The 25,837-nt window shown below is 45.8% G+C and overlaps 1 pseudogene; it reads left to right on the plus strand.

The window, feature by feature from the left end:
* Positions 1 to 25,837, plus strand: part of LOC143962487 (NACHT, LRR and PYD domains-containing protein 3-like) — a 108,561-nt pseudogene that overhangs the window by 31,313 nt on the left and 51,411 nt on the right.

The raw sequence follows: 25,837 nt of genomic DNA on the forward strand, positions 1-25,837 counted from the left end.
AAGAAGCACACCAGATAAAGAAGACGGGAGAAAGAAAAAGATTAGAAGAACAACCAGGAGAAGGAGAAGTCCACAGGAGGAAGATGCAGAAGAAGATGCAGGAAAACTGGAGGAAGAAGAAGATATTTTTAATAAAAGTCAAAAACTGTCTGCTGTATTTTTTCACACTACACTAATTTTTTTGGTGAATGGGTAGGGGTACAAAATATCCCATACTCATTCACATAGGAGGGGAGGCCGGGATCTGGGGACCCCCTTGTTAAATCCATACTAGACCCGTATGGACCTGGGGGGGACCCCACGCTGTTTTTTTTTTTACTATTTTTTTTTTTTTTCTGGCAATTCTTTTTCTTTACATTCAGCTGTCAGCGGGGACCCTTGCACTGCATGGTTTTATCAAACTCCTAAGGTGTGACCTCATATTATATGATTTGGTAAATCTGAAGCTAAAAATATGCAGAAAATCTAATGGTGTGTATGGGGTCTTAGACTCTAAATAGTGAAATAAATGCACCATTGGGTGGTGGCGAAATGATGGAAGTGGGATATTGTTTTGAGGTCTTCTGACACCCGGGCTGCACTGTAATATAAAAAAAAATCTTCCACCCTATGAATAATGGATAGATTCATGCATTGCATGAATCTATCCATGGCCGCCACTGCCACCCCCTATTTGGGCGTCTGGCCCCTTTTCGGATGCCGGGCACCTGAATTACAGTAGCAGGGGTATTTATTTATTTTTTTAAGCCCCTGATTGGAGCTCTAAAAAAAGGTGGACTTGGAGCGCAGAGCATTGCACTCGCAGTCCACCCAGGCATGTTAGAAAAGCAAATTTATATTTGCTTTTCTAACACTGAACCACCTCTCTGCCAATCAGGAAGCGTGGGTCTAATACCCGTCACCTGATTGGCTGAAGGCACAGGCTCCCATATTGGACGCCTAGCAGAATGGAAGAAGAGAGGAGGGGGAAACATGGAGCACACAAGAGCCACCCCACAGCTCGCTGCCATCACCCACTGCCTGACCCTACACCAAGATGGGGTAAGTGCTGGGCAGACAGTGGATGGGGGTTATAGTGGCTGCATTTTATGGGGCAAAAGTGGCAGCATTTGATGGACCCAAGTGGCAGCATTTGATGGGGCACAAGTGGCAGCGTTTGATGGGGCACAAGTGGTGGCATTTGATGGGGCACAAGTGGTGGCATTTGATGGGGCACAAGTGGCGGCATTTGATGGGGCACAAGTGGTGGCATTTGATGAACACAAGTGGCAACATTTGATGGGACATAAGTAGCTGCTTATGATGGGCACAAGTGGCTGCATATGATGGGCACAAGTGGCTGCATTTGATGGGGCACAAGTGGTGGCATTTGATGGGGCACATATGGCAGCATTTGATGGGACATAAGTGGCTGCATATGATGGGCACAAGTGGCTGCATATGATGGGCACAAGTGGCTGCATTTGATGCGACACAATTGGCTGCATATGATGGGCACAAGTGGCTGCATGTGATGGGGCATAAGTTGCTGCATATGATAGGCACAAGTGGCTGCATATGATGGGCACAATAACTGCATATGATGGACACAAGTGGCTGCATTTGATGGGCACAGTGGCTGCATTTGATGGGCACAATGGTTGCAATTGATGGGCACAGTGGCTGTAATTAATTTTTTTTTAGTTTTTCTCATTTTGTATTTTTTTTTTGATTTCTCAGTTTGCGCACCCCCCCAAAAAAAAATGTGAGCACCAGCCACCACTGCATAGTGGGGTCCGTTATGAAGAGATGAGATCACATATTCCACCATCTACAGTACATACGATGTATGTCAGATCTACTCCCAGCATATGAGACCACTGACATACATTGTACATTACACATCACACACATTTACAGGAAGACAGAAAAATACCTCACATTAGTGTGTAAAAAATGTCCCTCGTTTCTTACAGAGCACAGTATGAGCCCCCCCTTTTCTATTATTTCTTACAGAGCATAGTACGAGCCCCCCTTTCCCATCATTTCTTACAGAGCACAGTATGAGCCCCCCTTTTCCATCATTTCTTACAGAGCACAGTACGAGCCCCCCCTTTTCTATTATTTCTTACAGAGCACAGTATGAGCCCCCCTTTTCCATCATTTCTTACAGAGCACAGTACGAGCCCCCCCTTTCCATCAGTTCTTACAGAGCACAGTACAAGCCCCCCCTTTTCCATCATTTCTTACAGAGCACAGTACGAGCCCCCCCTTTTCCATCATTTCTTACAGAGCACAGTACGAGCCCCCCTTTTCCATCATTTCTTACAGAGCACAGTATGAGCCCCCCCTTTTCCATCATTTCTTACAGAGCACAGTACGAGCCCCCCCTTTTCCATCAGTTCTTACAGAGCAGAGTACAAGCCCCCCTTTTCCATCATTTCTTACAGAGCACAGTATGAGCCCCCCCTTTTCCATCATTTCTTACAGAGCACAGTACGAGCCCCCCCTTTTCCATCAGTTCTTACAGAGCACAGTACGAGCCCCCCTTTTCCATCATTTCTTACAGAGCACAGTACGAGCCCCACCTTTTCCATCATTTCTTACAGAGCACAGTATGAGCCCCCCCTTTTTCCATTATTTCTTACAGAGCACAGTATGAGCCCCCCCTTTCCATCAGTTCTTACAGAGCACAGTACGAGCCCCCCTTTTCATAATTTCTTACAGAGCACAGTACCAGCCCCCCCTTTTCCATCATTTCTTACAGAGCACAGTATGAGCCCCCCCCTTTCCATCAGTTCTTACAGAGCACAGTATGAGCCCCCCTTTTCTATTATTTCTTACAGAGCACAGTACAAGCCCCCCCTTTTCCATCAGTTCTTACAGAGCACAGTACGAGCCCCCCTTTTCCATCATTTCTTACAGAGCACAGTACGAGCCCCCCCTTTCCATCATTTCTTACAGAGCACAGTATGAGCCCCCCTTTTCTATTATTTCTTACAGAGCACAGTACGAGCCCCCCCTTTTCCATCATTTCTTACAGAGCACAGTATGAGCCCCCCCCTTTCCATCATTTCTTACAGAGCACAGTACGAGCCCCCCCTTTTCCATCATTTCGTACAGGGCACAGTACGAGATCCCCTTTTCCATTATTTTTTACAGAGAACAGTATGAGCCCCCCCTTTTCTATTATTTCTTACAGAGCACAGTACGAGCCCCCCCTTTTCCATCATTTCTTACAGAGCACAGTATGAGCCCCCCCCTTTCCATCATTTCTTATAGAGCACAGTACGAGCCCCCTTTTCCATCATTTCTTACTGAGCACATGGCACCACTTTGAAGTGGAATATCATTATTATGGCAGCAGCTAGCTGCCATAACCCGGGATCCTCTTCTTCTGTGGGCGGTCCGCTTTCAGATAAAAGTGGTCTCTGTGGTGAATTGGCTGCGAGATCGCTCCCCTCCCGCTGCGTCCCCAGTGGCTTCTGCTACTTACCGGAGCCACCATCTATGGTGGAGGTGATTGAGTCCTATTCCATGTTAGGTATGGAGCTGAGCGAGGAGGAAGATGGCCCCCACCCGGCTCCATATCACTGCAGGGTGGAAGGGACGTCAAAACGTCACTTCAGCCTATAGTTTATAAAGAGACATTTTTTGAAATAATTTTTTTCAAACAACATATTTTTAATTGCATTTTAGTGTAAATATGAGATGTGAGGTCTTTTTGACCCCCCCAGATCTCATATTTAAGAGGTCGTGCCATGCTTTTTTTCTATTACAAGGGATGTTTACATTGTAATAGGAATAAAAGTGACACCGAACAGTGTAAAAATAAAAGGTAGAAAAAAACAAAACAAACATTTTTTTAACATGCCCCGTCCCACCGAGCTCCCGCACAGAAGCGAACGCATACATGAGTAGCGCCCGCATATGAAAACAGTGTTGAAACCACACATGCGAGGTATCACCGCGATCGTTAGAGTGAGAGCAATAATTCTAGCTACCTGCAGAATTTTTTAAACGTCACCTATGGAGATTTTTAAGGGTAAATTTTTGTCAACATTCCATGAGAGGGCGCAATTTTGAAGTGTGACATCTTGGGTATCAATTTACTTGGCATAACCTCATCTTTCATAATCTAAAAAAAAAATAAAAAATTGGGCTAACTTTACTGTTGTCTTATTTTTTAATTCAAAAAAGTGTATTTAACCACTTGAGACCCAGGCCAATTCTGACATTTCTCTCCTACATGTAAAATTCCTAATTTTTTTGCTAGAAAATTACATAGAACCCCCAAACATTATATATGTTTTTTTTAGCAAAGACCCTAGAGAATACAATGGCGGTCATTGCAACTTTTTATCTCGCACAATATTTGCGCAGCAATTTTTCGAACGTGTTTTTTTCACAAAAAAAAAACAGTTTCATGCTAAAAAACAAAACAAAACAGTAACAGTAAAGTTAGCCCAATTTTTTTGCATAATGTGAAAGAGGAGGGTACGCCGAGTAAATAGATACCCAACATGTCATGCTTCAAAATTGCACGCGCTCGTGGAATGGCGCCAAACTTTGGTATTTAAAAATCCCCATAGGCGACGCTTTAAAATTTTTTACTGGTTACATGTTTTGGGTTACAGAGGAGGTCTAGGGCTAGAATTATTGCTCTCGCTCTACGTTCGCGGCGATACCTCACATGTGTGGTTTGAACACCGTTTTCATATGTGGGCGGGACTTACGTATGCGTTCGCTTCTGTGTGCGAGCTCACGGGGACAGGGGCGCTTAAATATTTTTAGTTTTACACTTAAAAAAAAAAAAAATTGATGACTTTTATTCCTATTACAAGGAATGTAAACATCCCTTGTAATAGGAATATGGCACGATCGGATCTATTTACAGTGAAATATGGGGTCAATAAGACCCCATATCTCACCTCTAGGCTGGGAATAAAAAAAAAAAAAAAAAAACGATCCTGGCTTCCTAGCCAGATTGGCGCCGTTAATTTCAATAACGAGGCCGGGCGTGACGTCATAACATCGCGCCCGGCCTCCGAACGATCATAGAGACTCCGGGGACAATCTAGTCCGCCGGAAATCTCTATGATCACATGCTGGGGCCGGCGGATCCTGTGACCGACTCACCGATGGAAACGGTGAGTCGGTAGAAGCACCGGAGGGCGGCGGGAGGGGGGGGGGCGTCCCCTCCCGCCGCCCGTAAGAATGATCAAGCGGTGGAACAGCCGCTATGATCGTTCTTATGGTGTAGGGAATCGCAGGCTGAAAACGGCAATATCTGAATGATGTCTGTGGCCTCAGGCATCATTTAGATATAACCAGCGAAACCCCATGACGTCAATAGACGTATTGCGGGTCTCAAGTGGTTAAAAAGAAAGTGTGCATGTAAGACCGCTGCACAAATACGGTGTGACAGAAAGTATTGCAACGACTGCCATTTTATTCTCAAGGGTGTTAGAAAAAAAATATATATAATGTTGGGGGGTTGTAAGTAATTTTCGAGCAAAAAATTTTTTAACCTGTAAACAAGTTTGAAAAGTAGGTCCGGTCTTAAAGTGGTTAACACTCTCATTTGGTTCTTTATTGAAGGGAAGTAGGATGGGAGGTATCTATAGACAGAAGAAGAGTAGAACATGGTCTTGGTGAAGCCGTCTCCTCCTCTGCAGGTAATACACGGATCCTGATATGAAGAGAATGTCCAGAATGAAATGATATCATTGCACTGATTATTCATCATTTTCCTTTTCTTCACATACAGATGATGATTCTACTGACTGATATCTACAGAACGTTATTCCGGAATGATCTGAGCGGGGATCTGTCCTTCCTCTGATTCCTCCATTTTGGATTGGATTGTTATTCCTTAAAGTGTTACTAAACCCACAACAGTAAAATCAGTCTCTATATGCAGAATAGCATGCTTGTTATACACAGTGTGGAACTTAACCAGATGCTGACCGCCGGCCGTCAAATGACGGCCAGGCGGCGCAGCTATTGTGGTGGGAGGCCGTCATATGACGGCCTCCCGTTTAAACAGGGATGCGTGCGATCGTGCGCGCGCATCCCTGTTTCTTCGGTGGCGGCGTGTCACGGAGACACCGCTCGCCACCGAAGGGGGTGAACAGCCATTCGTTATGGCTGTTTACCACGTGATCGGCCGTGATGAAGTCACGGCCGATCACAGATGGTCACACCCCCTACGTGCACGGCGCATGCGCGCGATCGCGAGCGCGCTGCGCGTGCACGTCGGTGGCGGCGTGTTCCCCGGGAACACTGCTCGTCACCGACACTGGTAAACAGCCATTGGCTGGCTGTTTACCCACGTGATCGGCTGTGATCCTTTCACAGCCGATCACTAAAATGTAAACAAACCGCGGTAACGGGATGTTACCGGGTTCTCCTCCTCACACACCGATCATGTGTGAGGAGGAGATTGCGGTAACATCTCGTTACCGCATACAGTGTACACCAAACATACTGATTGCCCCCCCCCCCCCAATAAAGAGGACCTGTCACCACCCCTCATAGTACCTGTCAATCACAGTCCATCAGAGTACCTGTCACAGTCCATCAGAGTATTTGAGTACCTGTCCCAGCCCATCAGAGTACCCGAGTACCTGTCCCAGCCCATCAGAGTACCCGAGTACCTGTCCCAGCCCATCAGAGTACCCGAGTACCTGTCCCAGCCCATCAGAGTACCCGAGTACCTGTCCCAGCCCATCAGAGTACCCGAGTACCTGTCCCAGCCCATCAGAGTACCCGAGTACCTGTCCCAGCCCATCAGAGTACCCGAGTACCTGTCCCGGCTCATCTGAGTACCCGAGTACCTGTCCCGGCCCATCAGAGTACCCGAGTACCTGTCCCGGCCCATCAGAGTACCCGAGTACCTGTCCCGGCACATCAGAGTACCCGAGTACCTGTCCCGGCACATCAGAGTACCCGAGTACCTGTCACGGCACATCAGAGTACCCGAGTACCTGTCACGGCACATCAGAGTGCCCGAGTACCTGTCACGGCACATCAGAGTACCCGAGTACTTGTCACGGCACATCAGAGTACCCGAGTACCTGTCACGGCCCATCAGGGTACCCGAGTACCTGTCACGGCCCATCAGGGTACCCGAGTACCTGTCACGGCCCATCAGGGTACCCGAGTACCTGTCACGGCCCATCAGGGTACCCGAGTACCTGTCACGGCCCATCAGGGTACCCGAGTACCTGTCACGGCCCATTAGAGTACCGAGTACCTGTCACGGCCCATTAGAGTACCGAGTACCTGTCACAGTCCATTAGAGTACCGAGTACCTGTCACAGTCCATTAGAGTACCGAGTACCTGTCACAGTCCATTAGAGTACCGAGTACCTGTCACAGCCCATCTGAGTACCCGAGTACCTGTCACAGTTCATCTGAGTACCTGTCACCGCCCTTCAGAGTACCCAAATACCAGTCACCAAACCATCAGAGTACCTGTCACCAGGCCATCAGAGTACCCGAGTACCTGTCACCAGGCCATCAGAGTACCCGAGTACCTGTCACCAGGCCATCAGAGTACCCGAGTACCTGTCACCAGGCCATCAGAGTACCCGAGTACCTGTCACCAGGCCATCAGAGTACTCGAGTACCTGTCACCAGGCAATCAGAGTACCCGAGTACCTGTCACCAGGCAATCAGAGTACCCGAGTACCTGTTCCAGTCCATCTGAGTACCCGAGTACCTGTCACAGTCCACCTGAGTACCCGAGTACCTATCTCCAGCCCATCAGAGTACCCGAGTACCTATTTGCAGCCCATGTCTCATAGAATATACGTTGGGGTGTTTACTTTCCAAAATGGGGTCATTTTGTGAGTAATTTCACTGTCCTGGTGGTCCAGGACCTTCAAAAGTGTGATGGGTAGGAATGAAATAAGATGTGTCATTTATGCTCCTAGAACGCCTGAACGTACTACTTCAATGGTTGGCCCATCTATGTGGCCAGGCTGTGTAAAAGTCCTACACATGTGGTATCGCCATACTCGGGAGGAGTAGCAGAATGTGTTTTGGGGTGTAATTTTTGCTATATACATGTTATGTGTTAGAAATATCTTATAAATTGACAATTTTGTGTAAAAAAATTTTTTTTCACATATTCCAAAAACTTCTGGAAAAAAATTAACCATTCAAAAGACTCATTATGCCTCACAGATTATACGTTGGGGTGTTAGCTTTCCAAAATGGGGTGATTTTATGGGCAATTCCATTGTCCTGGTACTCCAGGGCCTTCAAAAGTGTAATAGGTGGTTGAGATGCGTCATTTTTGCTCGTAGAACGTCTGAAGGTACTACATCAATGTTGGTGCTCTGTATGTGGCCAGGCTGTGTAAAAGTCTCACACATGTGGTATCGCCGTACTCGGGAAGAGTAGCAGAATGTATTTTGGGGGGTAATTTGTTGTATACATATGCTGTGTGTGAGAAATAACCTGATAATATGACAATTTAGTAAAAAAAATAAAAAAAAATAAAAAATCTTCATTTTGCAAAGAATTGTGGTAAAAAATTACAACTTAAAAAAACTCACCATGCTACTTACTTAATACCTTGGGATGTCTACTTTGTAAAAAGGGGTCATTTGGGGGGTATTTGTACTTTTCTGACTTGTTAGTGTCTCAAGAAATGAGATACACCTGATGTACTGAAGGCCTGATCAGAAGTGATGAATTTTCAGTGATTGGCACCATAGATTGTAGACTCTATAACTTTCACAAAGACCAAATAATATATACTAATGTGGGTTATTTTTACCAAAGATATGTAGCAGTATAAATTTTGGCCAAAATTTATGAAGAAAAATTACTAATTAGCAAAAATTTATGACAGAAACGAAGAAAAAGGCATTTTTTTCACAAAATTTACGTTTTATTTTATTTATAGCACAAAAAATAAAAAACCCACTAGTGATTAAATACCACTAAAAGAAAGCTCTATTTGTGTGGAAAAAAGGACGCAAGTTTCATATGGATACTGTGTTGGATGACTGAGTAATTGTCATTCAAAGTGTGAGAGCGCTGAAAGCTGAAAATTGGTCTGGTCAGGAAGGGGGTGTAACTGCACTGTACTGAGGTGGTTAAGCATTGTGTAAAAAGGCTAATTTTTTATTTTTTTTATCAGATCATTCTTTATTATTACTTTTTCAAACAATATATAAAAACAACACAAATAGCAAACAACATACACCCAACATACCCAGGCACGAAATAAGATGGGGTGGACAAAAAAAAAACAAGAAAACCCTCATAAAAGTGCTCCCTCCCCCCTCACCCGTCACATTATATATCCAAAATGTCCATCCCAATTCCCTATACATCTGGGGCATTGGGCTGTATCTCTACGTTTCCATAAAAAAAAAATGTCTCTGGTGTATAATGAGCCCTGTGTAATATGTATATTTGAGTTACCGTATATACTCGAGTATAGGCCGACCCGAATATAAGCCGAGGCCCCCAATTTACCCCCAAAAAAACTGGCAAACTTATTGACTCGTGTATAAGCCGAGGGTGAGACATGCCTGTCCATCCCTGTGTGTGTGTCCGTCCATCCCTGTGTGTCCGTCCATCCCTGTGTGTCCGTCCATCCCTGTGTGTCCGTCCATCCATCCCTGTGTGTGTGTGTGTCCATCCATCCATCCATCCCTGTGTGTGTGTGTCTCCATCCATCCATCCATCCATCCCTGTGTGTGTGTGTCTCCATCCATCCATCCATCCATCCCTGTGTGTGTGTGTCTCCATCCATCCATCCATCCATCCCTGTGTGTGTGTGTCTCCATCCATCCATCCATCCCTGTGTGTGTGTGTATCCATCCATCCCTGTGTGTGTGTGTGTCTCCATCCATCCATCCATCCATCCGTGTGTGTGTGTCTCCATCCGTGTGTGTGTGTGTGTGTGTGTGTGTGTGTGTGTGTGTCCAGCCTACCTGTGTCCCGAGCCTTTGTCCCGAGCCTCCGTCCCGTGTCGTGCCTTGCCGTCGTGCCTTGCCTTCGTCCCGTCCCGTCCCGTCCCGTCCCGTGCCGTGCCGTGCCGTGCCTTGCCTTGCCTCCGTCCCGTGCCCTCTTCGTCGGCGGCCATTGTAAAATTCAAAAGCCGCGCCTCCTCCTTCGCCTGTGATAGGCGGAACACTGAATTTCCCAGCAGCCTGTGTTCCTCCTATCACGGACGTCGTATCATCCTCGTCCGTAGTACGAGGATGAGACGACGCCCGTGATAGGCGGAACACAGGCTGCTGGGAAATTCAGTGTTCTGCCTATCACAGGCGAAGGCGGAGCCGGAGGCGCGGCTTTTGAATCATAGAATGGCCGCTGTCTGTCTGCTCGACACGCTGATCGAGCGGGCAGACAGCGATGACTCGAGTATAAGCCGAGGGGGGCACTTTCAGCCTCAAAAAAGAGGCTGAAAATCTCGGCTTATACTCGAGTATATACGGTAAATTTTGTGTTGGGTATAGAGATGACAGGGATGTTGCCGACCGTGCCGATGCCCATTGTTCATCTGAGATTGGAAGCGCTCCATCCCCCTCTCTCCACTCTCCCGCCACATTATATATCCAAAATGTCCGTCCCTCTTCTCCATATCTTTTCAAAGTTCCCTGGGCAGCCTCTGTGTAAAAATATATACTTTTCCTTAACTAATGTTCTCCTTATTTGTATCTTCCATTCCGTTATTGTAGGTGGGCTTGATGATGTCCACCTTTGTGTTATGAGCTTACGCACCTCAAATAAGATCCTAGTTAATGATATCCTGTCTTCCCCCACCGGATACCCCATTCGTCTAGGATACCCAAGAGGCAGCTTCCCGGTTCAGGAGACATCCTGGTCCCAAAAGCGCTATTAATCATTGATATCACTTTGTTCCAATAGCGGTGGAGCTTGAGGCATCTCCATAAAATATGGATTAAGTCCGCCGGCCTCCCTTTACATCAGGGGCATTGGGCTGTATCTCTACGTTTCCATTTAAATAATTTCTCTGGTGTATAATGAGCCCTGTGTAATATGTATATTTGTGTTAAATTTTGTGTTGGGGGTAGAGATGACAGGGATGTTGCCGACCGTGCCGATGCCCATTGTTCATCTGAGATTGGAAGCGCTCCATCCCCCTCTCTCCACTCTCCCGCCACATTATATATCCAAAATGTCCGTCCCTCTTCTCCATATCTTTTCAAAGTTCCCTGGGCAGCCTCTGTGTAAAAATATATACTTTTCCTTAACTAATGTTCTCCTTATTTGTATCTTCCATTCCGTTATTGTAGGTGGGCTTGATGATGTCCACCTTTGTGTTATGAGCTTACGCACCTCAAATAAGATCCTAGTTAATGATATCCTGTCTTCCCCCACCGGATACCCCATTCGTCTAGGATACCCAAGAGGCAGCTTCCCGGTTCAGGAGACATCCTGGTCCCAAAAGCGCTATTAATCATTGATATCACTTTTTTCCAATAGCGGTGGAGCTTGAGGCATCTCCATAAAATATGGATTAAGTCCGCCGGCCTCCCTTTACATCTGGGGCATTGGGCTGTATCTCTACGTTTCCATTTAAATAATTTCTCTGGTGTATAATGAGCCCTGTGTAATATGTATATTTGTGTTAAATTTTGTGTTGGGGGTAGAGATGACAGGGATGTTGCCTACAGTGCCGATTGCCAATCGTTCATCTGACATTGGCCCTATATCACATGACCGCGCTGCTCTTGCTGGTATATCCTTTAAATTTATCATGTAGTATATTACAGATTTGTGAAATCAGACCCTTTTTTTTTTTGTCTTTTCCAACAAGGACATTACCTCTGAATTATTACATTTAAATTCCGCCTGTGCTTGTAATGCGTGCTTAAACTAGGAAAAAATCTTTTGTTTTGGATATTATATTAATTTCTTAGTTCAATAAAGGTCTTTATCACTTCATCCTGGAATACCTGTGTCATATATCTTAGTCCCTTGAGGCTTCCATATCTCAAACCCTTCCAGTTCCATCAGTTCCGCATAGCTGCTATTATTCCATATAGGGGTAAATGCCGTATAACCTTTCATTTCCATCATTTTTTTTCCATTTCCAGCCATACTTTGTCAAACAATTCTCCCGTAATAAAGCCTTTGTTAGACCGTTGGCTTCTCATCTCCAATAAAGAGATCAATGGGTAATCGGGATATACTGGTAATAGCAGGCTCTGCATAGAACCAGATTTTTTGTTTCTTTTTAATTCTTTGTTAATTATTTTAATTATTTTTCCTTATACTTCATGGACATTACTGACTGTAACAGCCAATTGTGGTCATTAATACTATTTACACTCTATGTTCATTCCCATTCAACACTATACGAGTTTGTTTACTAGTCATATTCAGAGTGCGCCGTATTATATTTTGTTTTCTATGTCTGCATAGAATCAGAGTCGGCCATTACTGTCCATCCAAAAAAGTGTTGTATTTGCGAAGCTAAAATATAGCTTTTTTGGATGGGGAATCGCCAATCCACCTGCTCCTTTATTTGACATTAATGTTGTCAACTTTATGGGTGGTGGTTTTTTTCTTCCAAATAAGCCCTCTAAAGAGTGATTCTATTTTTCTAAACCAAAATGTTGTGATCCATACGGGAGAATTATTAAACACATAAAGCAACTGTGGGGACCAAATCATTTCAGCAAGGTTCTCCCTGCCTATCATCACTGTGAGTGGTCATTTACACCAACTTCGGCATTTATCCTTACATTTTACCAATAAAGGTTTACAATTCAGTTTAATATAATCTTTTGCATTTTGTGAAATCCCAATCCCCAGGGATCTCACTACACACTTAATTTGAATTTGAGACGTGTGATTTAGTAAAGGGACTTTTCATTTGTCTAATGGTAGTAGTTCAGATTTATCCCAATTAATCTGGTATCCCGAGATTCGCCAAAATATGGAGATAAGGCTCATAAGTTTTGTTAATGACTTTGTGGTATCCCCCAGAAAAATAAGGGCATCATCTGCATAGAGAGCTACTTTGTCCTCTCTTCCTGCTCGTCGAAACCCGACTATTTTCACTGATTGCAAGGGCAAGAGGTTCCAATGCTATTGCAAACAATAGTGGAGACAGAGGGCATCCCAGCCTAGTCCCTCTAGACAGATTGAAGGGTCTGGATAGTGTATTGTTAATTCTCACCCTTGCTTTTGGTTCCCTATATAACATTTTGACCCATTTTATCCCGGGCCTATACCAAAAGCCTCCTATAGGTATTCCCATTCCACCATATCAAAGGCTTTTTGGGCATCCAGGCACAATATTGCTCTGAATCCCGTATTTTCAATAGGGAGCGGCATGTTTAAAAAAAAAAAAAAGTATATGTATATTAGTTGAAGCTGCTCTAGTTGGAATAAAACCTGTTTGGTCCTCATGAGTCAAGGTGTTAACCGCTTCCCACCCGGCGCACGCTGATGTACGTCAGCAGAATGACACGGACAGGCAAATGGGCATACAGGTATGTCCCTTTAAATTTTCCACCATGCCATCGCGTGTGCATGCCAGTCGGGACCTCCATGGGTCCGATCACGGGTCCCGTGGACTTGATCGCCGTGGGGATACCTGCGATGGTTCCACGGGGAGGAAGAACGGGGAGATGCTAAAGTAAACAAGCATCTCCCCTTTCTGCCTAACAACAGTGTCACTGATCTCTGCTCCCTGTGATTGGAGCAGAGATCAGTGACGTGTCACATGCAGCCACGCCCCCCCCCACAGTTAGCAACACACCCCTAGGACACACTTAAACCCTACAGCGCCACCTAGTGGTTAACCACTTCACTGCCAGTGTCATTTACACAGGAATCGGTGCATTTGTATAGCACTGATTGCTGTATAAATGACAATGGTCCCAAAAATGTATCAAAAATGTCCGATGCGTCCGCCATAATGTCGCAATGATAATAAAAATGGCTGATCGCCGCCATTACTAGTAAAAAAAAAAAATTTATTCAAAATGCCATAAAACTATCCCCTATTTTGTAAATGCTATAATTTTTGCGCAAACAATCAATAATCGCTTATTGCAATTTTATTTTTAACCAAAAATATGTAGAAGAATACATATCGGCCTAAACTGAGGAAAAAAACAATTTTTATACATTTTTAGGGGATATTTATTGTAGCAAAAAGTAAAAAAATAATGCGTTTTTTTTTCAAAATTGATGCTCTTTTTTTGTTTATAGCGCAAAAAATAAAAACCACAAAGGTGATCAAATACCGCCAAAAGAAAGCTCTATCTGTGGGAACAAAACAGCGTCAATTTAGTTTGGGAGCCACGTCGCAGGATAGCCAGTTAAAGCGATGTAGTGCCGAATTGCAAAAAACGCTCTGGTCTTTGGCCAGCAAAATGGTCTGTGCTGAAAGTGGTTAATATAGAATGATAATCTGTTTGCAAGAACCCCCGGCCAATATCTTAACATCTGAGGAGGGAGAATCGGGTGATAAGACTCAGGCAGCATCGGGTCCTTACACTGTTTTGGAATTACTATAATTATCGTTTCCTGCATTGACTCAGGGAGTCTCTGTTTCTGAAAGGCGTCATTTAGTACTTCTAATGCCGCGTCCACACGGTCGGAATTTCCGACAACAAATGTTTGATGTGAGCTTGTGTAGGCTCCATCGGACATTTTCTGTCGGAATTTCTGACAACAAAATGTTTGAAAGCTGGTTCTGAAATTTTACGACAACAAAACTTGTCGGAAATTCCGATCATGTGTACACAATTCCGACGCACAAAGTTCCACGCAAGCAGAAGAGCCGCACTGGCTATTGAACTTCATTTTTCTCAGCTAGTCGTATGTGTTGTACGTCACCGCGTTCTTGACGTTTGGAATTTCCGACAACATTTGTGTGACCGTGTGTATGCAAGACAAGTTTGAGCCAACATCCGTCAGAAAAAAAATCCACGTTTTTTTTGTCGGAATGTCCGATTGTATTATAGTTCTGGCAATAGAATCTTACCAAATAAATATTTTACCTCTTTTTTTCCCCTCTTCCTTTTTCTCTTCCTTTGGTTTATACCATTCCGGGTACCCCCTTTAGAGGGGAAGATGTGGCCTTGAGGGTAAACATAATATTATAATGTATAGATTTATGTGTAGCACTAACCCCCCGAAGGAGCTGCTGGTTATTTTTGGGCTTACCGTTACCTTCTGCTTTCCTTGTTGCACGTCTAGGGGGTGTCCCGTGATAGATGGCCCAGTAACTTGAGGCTGACAAAAGATCAACTTGAATGGATTTTTTTTGCAAAACTCAGTCAATTGAACAGTCTTTCAACTTGGGATCAGAGGGTTGGGAAGGAAGTTCAGGTTCTCTTAGTGCCAAAGTCAAAAAACGTTAAAGAATTTGCTTACTTTGACTGCATCCAGAGAATAGCCATTTGCAGCTGGATGATCACCCAGGTTGGACAGTCCTTCTCTCACAAGGCCTAGCAGCCAACAAGGTGCTTACTCAGGAACAAAGTCTTTGCCGCAGACGTTGTTGTAGAACATGTAGGGAAACTAAACTTAAAACACTTGTAGGATACCTGGATCTTTCAGCCAGCTTGGCGATATCCACAAGACCGGATTCTCTTGGTTACTTCAGCCCTTCCAGGCTCTTGTTAAGAAAACCAATCGGTACGTGGTGTTCTTCTAAAGAGTCCTCCCCTTTAATGCTTGAAGTACACGGGGTCTCTCCCGAACCAGAGACGGCACCCCACCACCTCAGAATCCCCCTTTAGTTTCCTTGCCTCGGGCTAGCCAGCCCCGAGACATTAAAGTTGGGTGGATCCGCACCCCAGGCCATAGCCTTCCTGGGGGCTGGTCAGGAGGACCAGGACCATGTAGGCAGCACATCATAATGGACCGGAACCCCGAACCATGTGACGTCTGCATCTTAAATACCCTCTCCCAGAAAGCACAGCAAGAACGCCACTCCCACTGGGCAGGCTCCGAGAAAGAGTAACGTAAGCACCTAACCAGACCATAGTTCCACGCCTACCACAAGAGACAGTGCCCCCCTGTGGCCAGACTGAACATCTCACAGTCCAGTCAGACTGATGCAGAGGTCCAAATTAGACAATTATACCCAAACCAAACTACAGTTTAGGCAAAGTTTAACTTTGAAAAACGCATAGCACGTGCTCTTCAGGAGCCACCGCTTCATATGTATATATATGTATGTATATATATATATATATATATATATATATATATATATATATATATATATGATTGGCATATTTGAGCCTTCTTAATATCATTGTTACTGTGAAAGTGCCACATGTACCACTTTATTTTTTCTCTCTTTTTCTGATCAATAAAAATGTATTAACTCCAAAAAAAAAAAGTTAATCTTTGGTAACAATTTAGACATTACACCCAAAACATGAGACAAAAACAGAGCAGCCATGCGGGGATCTGACCACATGGGGGCTCATTCATTCATAGAGTCGTGTATTGCCACATTCATTTTATATAATTATTTGAGAAAGACAGATCTTTTCCTTGGTGGTTTTTAAAGTAGCATTGAGTTTTTATTTTTCAGTATATAAATAAAAAAAGAGAAAATATAAAAAAAAAAAACAATGTTCCCATTACTTTCTATTGTTAATTTAACTACTTCCAGACCACCACACGCCGATATACGTCCTAACTATGTTATGGCAGCAGCTAGTTGGCACAGATAAGGCAGTACTGATGGGCACAGATAAGGCGGCACTGATGGGCAAAGATGGGCACAGATAAGATGGCACGGATGGGTGGCACTAAGGGGCACTGATAGGTACCACTGTGAGATGGGACTGATGGGCACTGATAGGTGGCTCTGATAGGTGGGACTGCTGGGCACTGATGGGCGGCACTGATGGGCACTGGTAGATGACACTGATGGGCACGGATATGTGGCACTGGGGTGCAGCACCGTTGTTGAGGCAGATTGTGGGCACTGATGTGTGGCACTGTGGGCACTGATGTGTGGCACTGTGGGCACTGCTGGGTGGCACTATGGGCACTGATGGGTGGCACTGACGGGGGGCACTTATTTATTCCTGAGGTGGCACTGGCAGGGGGCAGGTGGGCACTGGTCAATAGACGTAGTCCTGGGCAAAGGAGGTCCGCGCTGTAGCCGTCATTCTGCTATAGCGCGGATCTCTAGTGGTTAACAAGTTCAACAAATGACTTGTCACACCCGGGATGAGAAAACTTCCAGTTACTCCCACAGATACATTCTGATACTTCTCCTGAGTATGAGGTAGACGTCTGCAATTTGTTTCGGTCTGAATCTAAATTTGGACAAATTTTGGTTATTCAGAGAATTGGGTGTAAAAACATCATGGGGTCCCCCCCTTTTCTATACCAGGCCCTGGTGTGGATTTTAATGGGAACTCTGTACTTGTTTTCCCTATTTTTAATGCTGGAATGCTCTGCACGTTCCTGTGCGATTCCCATGCGGTTCAGTGCGGTGTATTTTGAGTACATTTTTTATGAATAGGCTGGATCGCACTGGACCACACCAAAAGTAGTGCACCCTACAGATCCCCGTTATGGCGCTCTGAGGAGCGATCGCAGGTGGTCGGTGTATACTCCCCCTCCTCCCAGTTAGAAACATGTGCATTGGCTCCAGCATAGCGCTACGGTGTGCGCACGGGCGTGCCCCCTATAGCTTCTTAAAGCGGCCAACGTACAATGATGGCTATTCACGCTGCTGTGCTGACCTGCTGCAGTACTACTTGCTGACCAGCCGCCACAGTTGTACGGCAGCAGGTTGGCACAGCGGCGTGAATAGCCATCATTGTACGTGGGCAGCTTTAAGAAGCTATAGGGGGCACACCCATGCGCACCCGCGCCGCTATGCTAGAGCCAATGCACATGTTTCTAACTGGGAGGAGGGGGAGTGTACACCGACCACCTGCGATCGCCCCTCAGAGCGCCATAACAGGGATCTGTAGGGTATTGCATAGTATGGGCATTGAGCTCTGTGGGTTGGATCTGTAGTGCCCACAGCGCTGCAAACGATCTCTCCCTCTCTCCTCTCGCACTGTACTGATCGGTACAGAGTGAGGAGGGAGGAACCGGCGTCATGACATGATGGCGTTTTTTTTTTACAAGTGATGCTGCGTCATTTGATGGAGTGATCATGTGGTAAACGGCCACTATCAGCGGCCATTTACTGTGATCCGTGATACACCGGGTCCCCGGCAATCACAGATGTTCCCGGGTGCACGCCCCAGGGGGCTCATGGGAGTACGATTCTGTGAGGATGTCCCACAGACGTCCACCCAGAATAAGCCGGCCGCGCTGTAGCTGTCTTTCAGCTATGGCCCGGTCGGCATGTGGTTAAAAAGGTGGGGTATGCATGGACAGGGCAAAGGGGGTGGAGCCAAGGGGGTGGAAAAATTAGGTTTCGCCTAGGCCCTAGGGTATCAAAAATCCTTGCCCCAGCCCTTTTTGGGGGGTTAACTTAACATTGACATCTGCTGCAGATCACAACTGCAGTGTATCAAGTGTGTGATTCTGGAAACACCGGCTTCCTGCACCGCATTGTGGTGTGAAGGAGCCCTCAGGCTTTCAAGGGGCATAAATGACCCATCGGATGTCCTGATCTCTGTAGAGGGTCTGGCAGGGAGCCTGGAAAAGTCCTGTTCAGGATTTACACATCTCCCAGGCTCCTTTTTTTTATCCCTCTTTTTTGTTTTTTAGTTTGACTAATTTTTAGTTGTGGAGGTTCCCCGTCTATTGAGACAAATTGGTTTAAACTGTGATTTGGACTTTGTAGCTTTGGTAAGAGCTCCATCTTTTAGAAATTCGCTCCTTTCTTCCCCCTTTCCAAAGAAAAAGAAAGGAAAGTGGTCAGCGGGGCTTTAAATGAGGTCAATCACTATATAAAGTAAAGATGTAGGATATATAATCTTCCCCCTTCCCAGCCCTCTGATCCTCTGTACACTCCGGGTTTTGCTCTCTCCCTTTTGGGCAGGTTAGGGTCACCTGGGACACCCGGGCAGAGCTCGGTAGTCTGGGGAGCAGACAGGAGGGATCTGCTGGAGCTGAGGTTGGTGATCCCGGGAAGAGTTTGTATTGTGAAGATGACAAGTGTTAGGACTGTGCAGCTGGTGAACTAGGACTGCTATTGGGTAGTTAGTGATGGGACACGGCTAGGGGTTTGGTTGGAAGGTTGGAACTGGTTATATCTGGAGATCTGTACACCATCTGTATATATAACCTGGAAATATCTCCAATAGATGGACCTCTGCTGGTCAGGAGATGGTGGGACTGGTTATATCTGGAGATCTGTACACCATCTGTATATATAACCTGGAAATATCTCCAATAGATGGACCTCTGCTGGTCAGGAGATGGTGGAACTGGTTATATCTGGAGATCTGTACACCATCTGTATATATAACCTGGAAATATCTCCAATAGATGGACCACTGCTGGTCAGGAGATTACTGGACTGTTTTGTTTTATTTAAATTTGAATGGTGGGTGGTAGTGGTGGTGGGGAGGATGGTAGTGCTGATGGTGGAGGGGAGGACGGTAGTGGTGGTGGTGGGGAGGATGGTGGATGGTGGTGGAGATTTAGTGGCAATATAACGTGCTTGATATGTAAATAATACATCGTATTGAGGTCTACGCTTCAGACCAACAAGAGGGACAACTGAGAAGGAGATGGGAACAGAGGGATTTGGTTCCATAGAAGGACAATCCCTCCAAATAAAGGACAGTTGGGAACTTTCCATAATGTGTATGTCCAGCCAAAACTAATTTTTCCTAGTTCTGGATGGAGTTAGAGTTGCCACCTCCATCCCTTTAAACCTGAACACATATGAAGTACACGGGTTCTGAGGCTAACTAAATTTAGATAAGGCACCAAGTGAGTTTAATTACCACCTTAATCAGCCACAGAACCCGTGTAATTAAAGTGTTTGGTTTCTAAAGGGATGAGGTGGCAACCCTAGATGGAGTGGGGAAGGATTACATCCCCTGTCACATTTTACTGATATCTGGGACCCTATTGGAGGTTTCCTCTCACTTCCTGTCTTGGTGACAACATTTTTCCATACAGGAAGTGAGAGGAACTCTTTGGCAGCAACACAGACAGAAAATAGTTTTTTTCTATAACGGTGTTATAAACTATGTCCCTGTTGGATGTTTTACTTCACTTCCTGTTGGAGAACCTGTTGTCAGTAGGACAGGAAGTGAGGGGAAATCTTTTTAAGGCCTCATGTACACTGCTGCTGGTAAACGGGCATTTAGAAGCAGTTGGGAGTTTTTTCCAACTGTTCCTGAACTCTCCTGTTATCTAACCCTGTTTCCCTGAAAATAAGACCTAGCGTGATTGTCGGTGATGGCTGCAATATAAGCCCTACCCCCCAAATAAGCCCTAGTTAATGTCTTTGTAGGTCTTATTTTCGGGGAAACAGGGTGGGGTTTATATTGCAGCCATCACCGACAATGAATGAATGATCTGTATAGCGCTACAATTGCGAACTGAATCGCCTCAAGGCGCTTGATCCGTCCTGTGCTTCATGTTCTTTAGAAGAGGTAGGTCTTTTGTGTTTTTGTGTTTTTTTTTTTTTTTTTTGAAGGCCGGGTGATTTTCTTCCATGCGGAGGCCCGATGGTTTTCTTCCATGCGGATGTTAGTGGGTAGAGCGTTCCATAGCCGTGGTCCTTGGACTGCGAATCTTCGATCTCCCTTTGATTTGTAGCGGGATTTGGGGATGAGGAGGAGGTTTTGGTTAGTTGATCGGAGGTTGTGATTAGGTGTGTAATGTTTTATTTTGTCGCATAGGTATTGAGGGGCGTTTCCTTGTGTGCATTTGTATACTCACGCTAGGTCTTATTTTTGGGCAAACCGGGGTATCCATAGATGTACACAGGGGCGTTTGTCATTTCTAGGCATTTGTTGCGTTTAGAGGCTTTTCTTTTGGAACCCCAGAAAATATGTTCAGAAGCTGAGTTTAGAGGCATTTCAAACGCAACTACCCACATTTAGGCGCGTCTTCATATAGTAGCGTTTTTAAAGGGAAACCTTTTTATTTATTTATTACTTTTGAGCCTGGAAAATTCTAAAAACGCACCAAAAACTCAATTATCACTGTAGGCAAGCTTGATATACCATGTGATGTTCCCCTCATCAGCCAATTATGCTCTACAATACACAACTTGCATTACTTGACGCCCAAGTTGAATAGGAATTTCACTCACCTGTCAACCATTGAGAATTTAACCTGATGACCCCCCACATTGAGCTTGAGACCCCAATGTTTGGCTGTTTGCATTTCTATGAGGAAGTTCACGGCTCACAGGTAATTACCTCTCCTAGGTTCAGCTGTCTCCACAATCAAGCCGGGTGCAGGCTCTGTTTACAACAGGAGTGATAGGAAAAAATAAATCGCTGGATAGCCGCATTCCAAAAAAATCATCTTTAATTGAATAAACATGGATATCAAAGCATCACAAATTGGTACAGACTAACTGTACAGCCGTTGAAGCGTTTCACACCAGGCGCAGTGCTTGGACATAGCTAGATGCTACATATATACCAGTGATGGCGAACCTTGGCACCCCAGATGTTTTGGAACTACATTTCCCATGATGCTCAACTACACTGCCGAGTGCATGAGCATCATGGGAAATGTAGTTCCAAAACATCTGGGGTGCCAAGGTTCACCATCACTGATAAATACAATTTAAGCTAATGGCCAAAACATGTGTACCATTAGTGGTCGAGTTCAAAATGCCTGTGAGCGTCTAAAATCTACATAATCACTACTGGAGAAACTATATATCAAAGCAAATAAAAATAGAAGAATTTTTACTACAAAGAAGACACCAAGTGCAACAAAACTTACCATAACCGTACACAATGATCCCATGTATAGTAAAATCAACATGGACCAGCATATGCGACAAGTAGGGATGAGCCGAACACCCCCCGGTTCGGTTCGCACCAGAACTTTGGAACGGACCCCGCGTTCGTTACGAACGTTAGAACCCCATTGAAGTCTATGGGACTCGAACGTTCGAAATGGAAAGTGCTAATTTTAACAGCTAATATGCAAGATACTGTCCTAAAAAGGGTTTGGGGACCTGGCTCCTGCCCCAGGGGACATGGGTCAATGCCTAAAATGTTTTTAAAAATGGCCGTTTTGGCGGGAGCACTGATTTTAATGACGATTAAAGTGAAAAAAAAAGTGAAATATTCCTTTAAATATGGTGCCTGGGGGGTGTCTGTAGTATGCCTGTGAAGTGCCACGTGTTTCCCATGTTTAGAACAGTCCCTGCACAAAATGACATTAAACGGAAATAACACCATTTAAAACTGCTTGCGGTTTTAATGTAATATCTGGTTCCTGCAATATGGTTGAAAATCATTCAGAAAAATGGCATGGGTAGCCCTCCCTGCCCATTACCAGCCTATTTGGGTCTTGTACGCATATTAAGGGGAACCCCGTACCCATATTAAAAAAAAGGAAATGCGTGTGGCCCCCAGGCCCTATATACTCAGAACAGCAGTATACAGGCGGTGCAAACAAGACAGGGACTGTGTAGGTTTGTTGTGTTAAGTTGAATCTGTTTGTAATTTTCAACCGGTACATTTTTAAAATGTAGCTCTAGTCCAAAAAACTATTTTTAAGCTTTTTGGAAAACATAGGGAAGGGTTATCACCCCTGTATAATTTGTTTTGTCGTCCATCCTTTTTCATCTCACTTGCTGTGGTCTACTTCCGTTTGCAAGTAGGAGATGTTTGTAAATTGGATGTTTGAAAGTAGGGGCCTGCCCTATATGCTCTGCAGAAATGGCGGAACAAGGTGTTGGTTTTGCCACAACATTGTAAGCCCTCAAAGTGACTCTTGGTGGGCGCTGGAGCGCCCTGCTGTGAACGATTATATCAAGAATTGTAATTACATGCCATTGTTGAACAGTGGTAGAAAAATTGACCTTTGGTGGTTGTGGAGCTGGTGCCACAACACTATAAGTCCTCACAGTTACTCTGGGTGGGCACAGGAAGGGGCCCTCCTGTGAAATATTATATCAAGAATTGTAATTACATGTCCGTCCCTGTTAAACAGGGGCAGAAAAATTGGGCCTTAGGCACTGGTGCTGGTGCCACCACACTCCAACCTCTGCCATATACTCTAGTTTTATTGCAGGAATTAGCCCTGCTGCAAAGCATTGCATCAAAAATTTTAATTAAACGCCCCTGTTAAACAGGGGCAGAAAAATTTAGCTGCTGGCATCACCCAGAACCAAAAATGTTCTTCCAACATATCAGCGGAGGAGGAAGAGGATAGACAATCAACATAACAGGACAGTCACTCAGCATCAGCATAAGCAGTCTTGAAGGGATGTGGTATTTCAAAAAAAATTATTCGGTTACATCAGCTTCAGGTGCTTGGTAGCTGTGGGTGATCCAAGACTGATTCATCTTGATGAAGGTCAGTCGATCAACTGATTCGGTGGACAGGCGCATCCTGTGATCGGTAACAAAGCCACCAGCAGCACTGAAGGTGCGCTCCGAAAGAACGCTGGATGCAGGACAGGCCAGTAGCTCAATTGCATACTGTGCAAGCTCTGGCCAGTGATCCATCCTCAAGACCCAGTAAGCCAGAGGATTTTCGGTGGGAAAGGTGTCCAAGTCTGACCTTGCCCCTAGGTATTCCTGCACCATGTAAATCAGACACTGGCGATGGGTTCTGGAACCGATCATACCTTGGGGCTGTGGACTAAAAAATTGTCTGAAAGCATCAGTCAGACAGCCACCTTCTCCACCGCTCCTTCTGACCGATGCCTCAGCAACACGTTGTCCAGGACCAGGAGTTTGTAACCTCCCAGTCTCTGGGAACGCATTGCACAGAGCTTTCTGCAAGGCCTCCCGGAGATGTCTCATCCTCTGTTCCCTCTGCGATGGCAAGATAAGGTCGGCAACCTTACCCTTGTACCGTGGATCAAGGAGAGTGGCCAGCCAGTAATGGTCCCTCTCCTTGATCCGAAGAATACGAGGATTCTTCCGCAGGCTTTGCAGGATCAGGGAGGCCATGCAGCGTAGGTTAGCTGAGGCATTCGGTTCGGAGTTCTGAGGACAGAGCACTGGAAGAGGCCATGGAGGAAGAAGAGGAGGGGGTGGAGGAGAGAGGTGTGTCACAACCAATAGTAGCATTTTGGAGGCGTGGTGGCGGAACAACCTCCAACACTACTGCACCTTGTCCTGCATCCTTCCCAGCAGCCAGAAGAGTGACCCAATGGGCCGTGAAAGACAGGTAACGTCCCTGTCCATGCCTGCTGGACCATGAGTCAGCGGTAATATGCACCTTACCACTGACCGCCCTGTCCAGCGAGGCAAGGACATTGCCTTCCACATGCCGGTAGAGAGCCGGAATCTCCTTCCGTGAGAAAAAGTGGCGTTTGGGGACCTGCCACTGAGGAACCGCACATTTGTACAAACTCACGGAAGGGGGCCGAGTCTACCAACTGAAAAGACAGCAGTTGAAGTGCTAGCAATTTAGCCAAGCTAGCATTCAACCGCTGGGCATGTGGATGGCTGGGAGTAAACTTCTTCCGCCGGTCCAGCAGCTGGGGCAGGGACATTTGCCTGCTATAATCGGATGTGGATGTACCACTAGCAGAGTTCCCGGAAGCACTTGGCTGTGACACACCTAATTCTACACCTTCATTCCTCTCAGAGCAGGTTTCAGAGAGGACTGAAGGTCTAGTGGGGTTGGAGATGCCAGCTGATGAGGAGCAAGGAGAGGTCCGCTTTGTTCTTTGGTGTGGGTCTTTGAGGTACGCTTGCCAACGAGCTGCATGGCAGGTCAACATATGTCTGGTCAAGCATGTGGTGCCCAAGCGGCTGATGTTTTGGCCACGTGAGATACGCTTGAGACATACGTTGCAAATAGCAGCGGTGCGATCTGATGCACTCGTCTCAAAAAAGCCCACACCAAAGAACTTTTAGAATAACGCGCAGAGGAAGCGCTCTGCGCAGGCGGAGCTCTGCGGTGTGATTCAGTCGGTGTGCTGCCCCTAAGCTGGCCCCCGGAGGGCATCCTGCCTCGTTGGACATGTGCCTCCTCCTTCTCCTCCCTCCTTCCAGGCACCCACGTGGAGTCAGTGCTCTCATCATCCCCTCCCTCTTCATCGCTGTAGCAAACCTGGCAGTATGCTGCAGCTTGTGGAACATGACTGCCAGATTGCTGTCCTTCTTCTTGAGCATCCCCTCTCTCTGCGCTCACGCTACTGCCTTCCTCTAGCTGAGTGTCATCATCAGAGCCCACCAAACACTGGGCATCCTCCTGGAGCATGTACCCAACACTGTGCTCAAAGAGTTCAGGAGACTCCTCAAGAGGACGTGGTGGGTCTAGGGAAGGAGTCACTGATGATGACATTGAGAGGAGGGAAGACGATGTGTTGGCAGCTGCTTTGCTACTACCCTGAGACTGGGTGAGAGAGGATGAGGAGGATGAAGAGGGCTTGGTCATCCACTCTACCAAGTCGTTGGCATGTTGCGGTTCAACATGTCCAGCTGCAGAAAAGGACAAGCATGTCCCATGGCCACGTGCTGATGACAATGCACTGCGTCCACGACCAGCACTGTTGTCTCTAGACACAGAGCCTGCTTGTCCTCTTTTATCGGCTCGCGCCTGTCTGCCTCTCCTTGCTGGCCTTCCAGACATGGTAATGGCCTGAAGGGAGTTGGGTAAAACAGTAGTTGGGTAGTTTATATTGTGCTGGAGGCACACAACACCCACTAACTCCTGCGGATGCCTTTTTTATAGAACAGCAGAGATAAAGGGGTATATACAGATGTATACTGTGCTGTGCTGGAAGCACACACAA

This window comes from Lithobates pipiens, unplaced genomic scaffold, assembly GCF_037356315.1.
Source record: "Lithobates pipiens isolate NorthernLeopardFrog02 unplaced genomic scaffold, aLitPip1_a1.2 Scaffold_8, whole genome shotgun sequence".
Taxonomy (NCBI): Eukaryota; Metazoa; Chordata; class Amphibia; order Anura; family Ranidae; genus Lithobates; species Lithobates pipiens.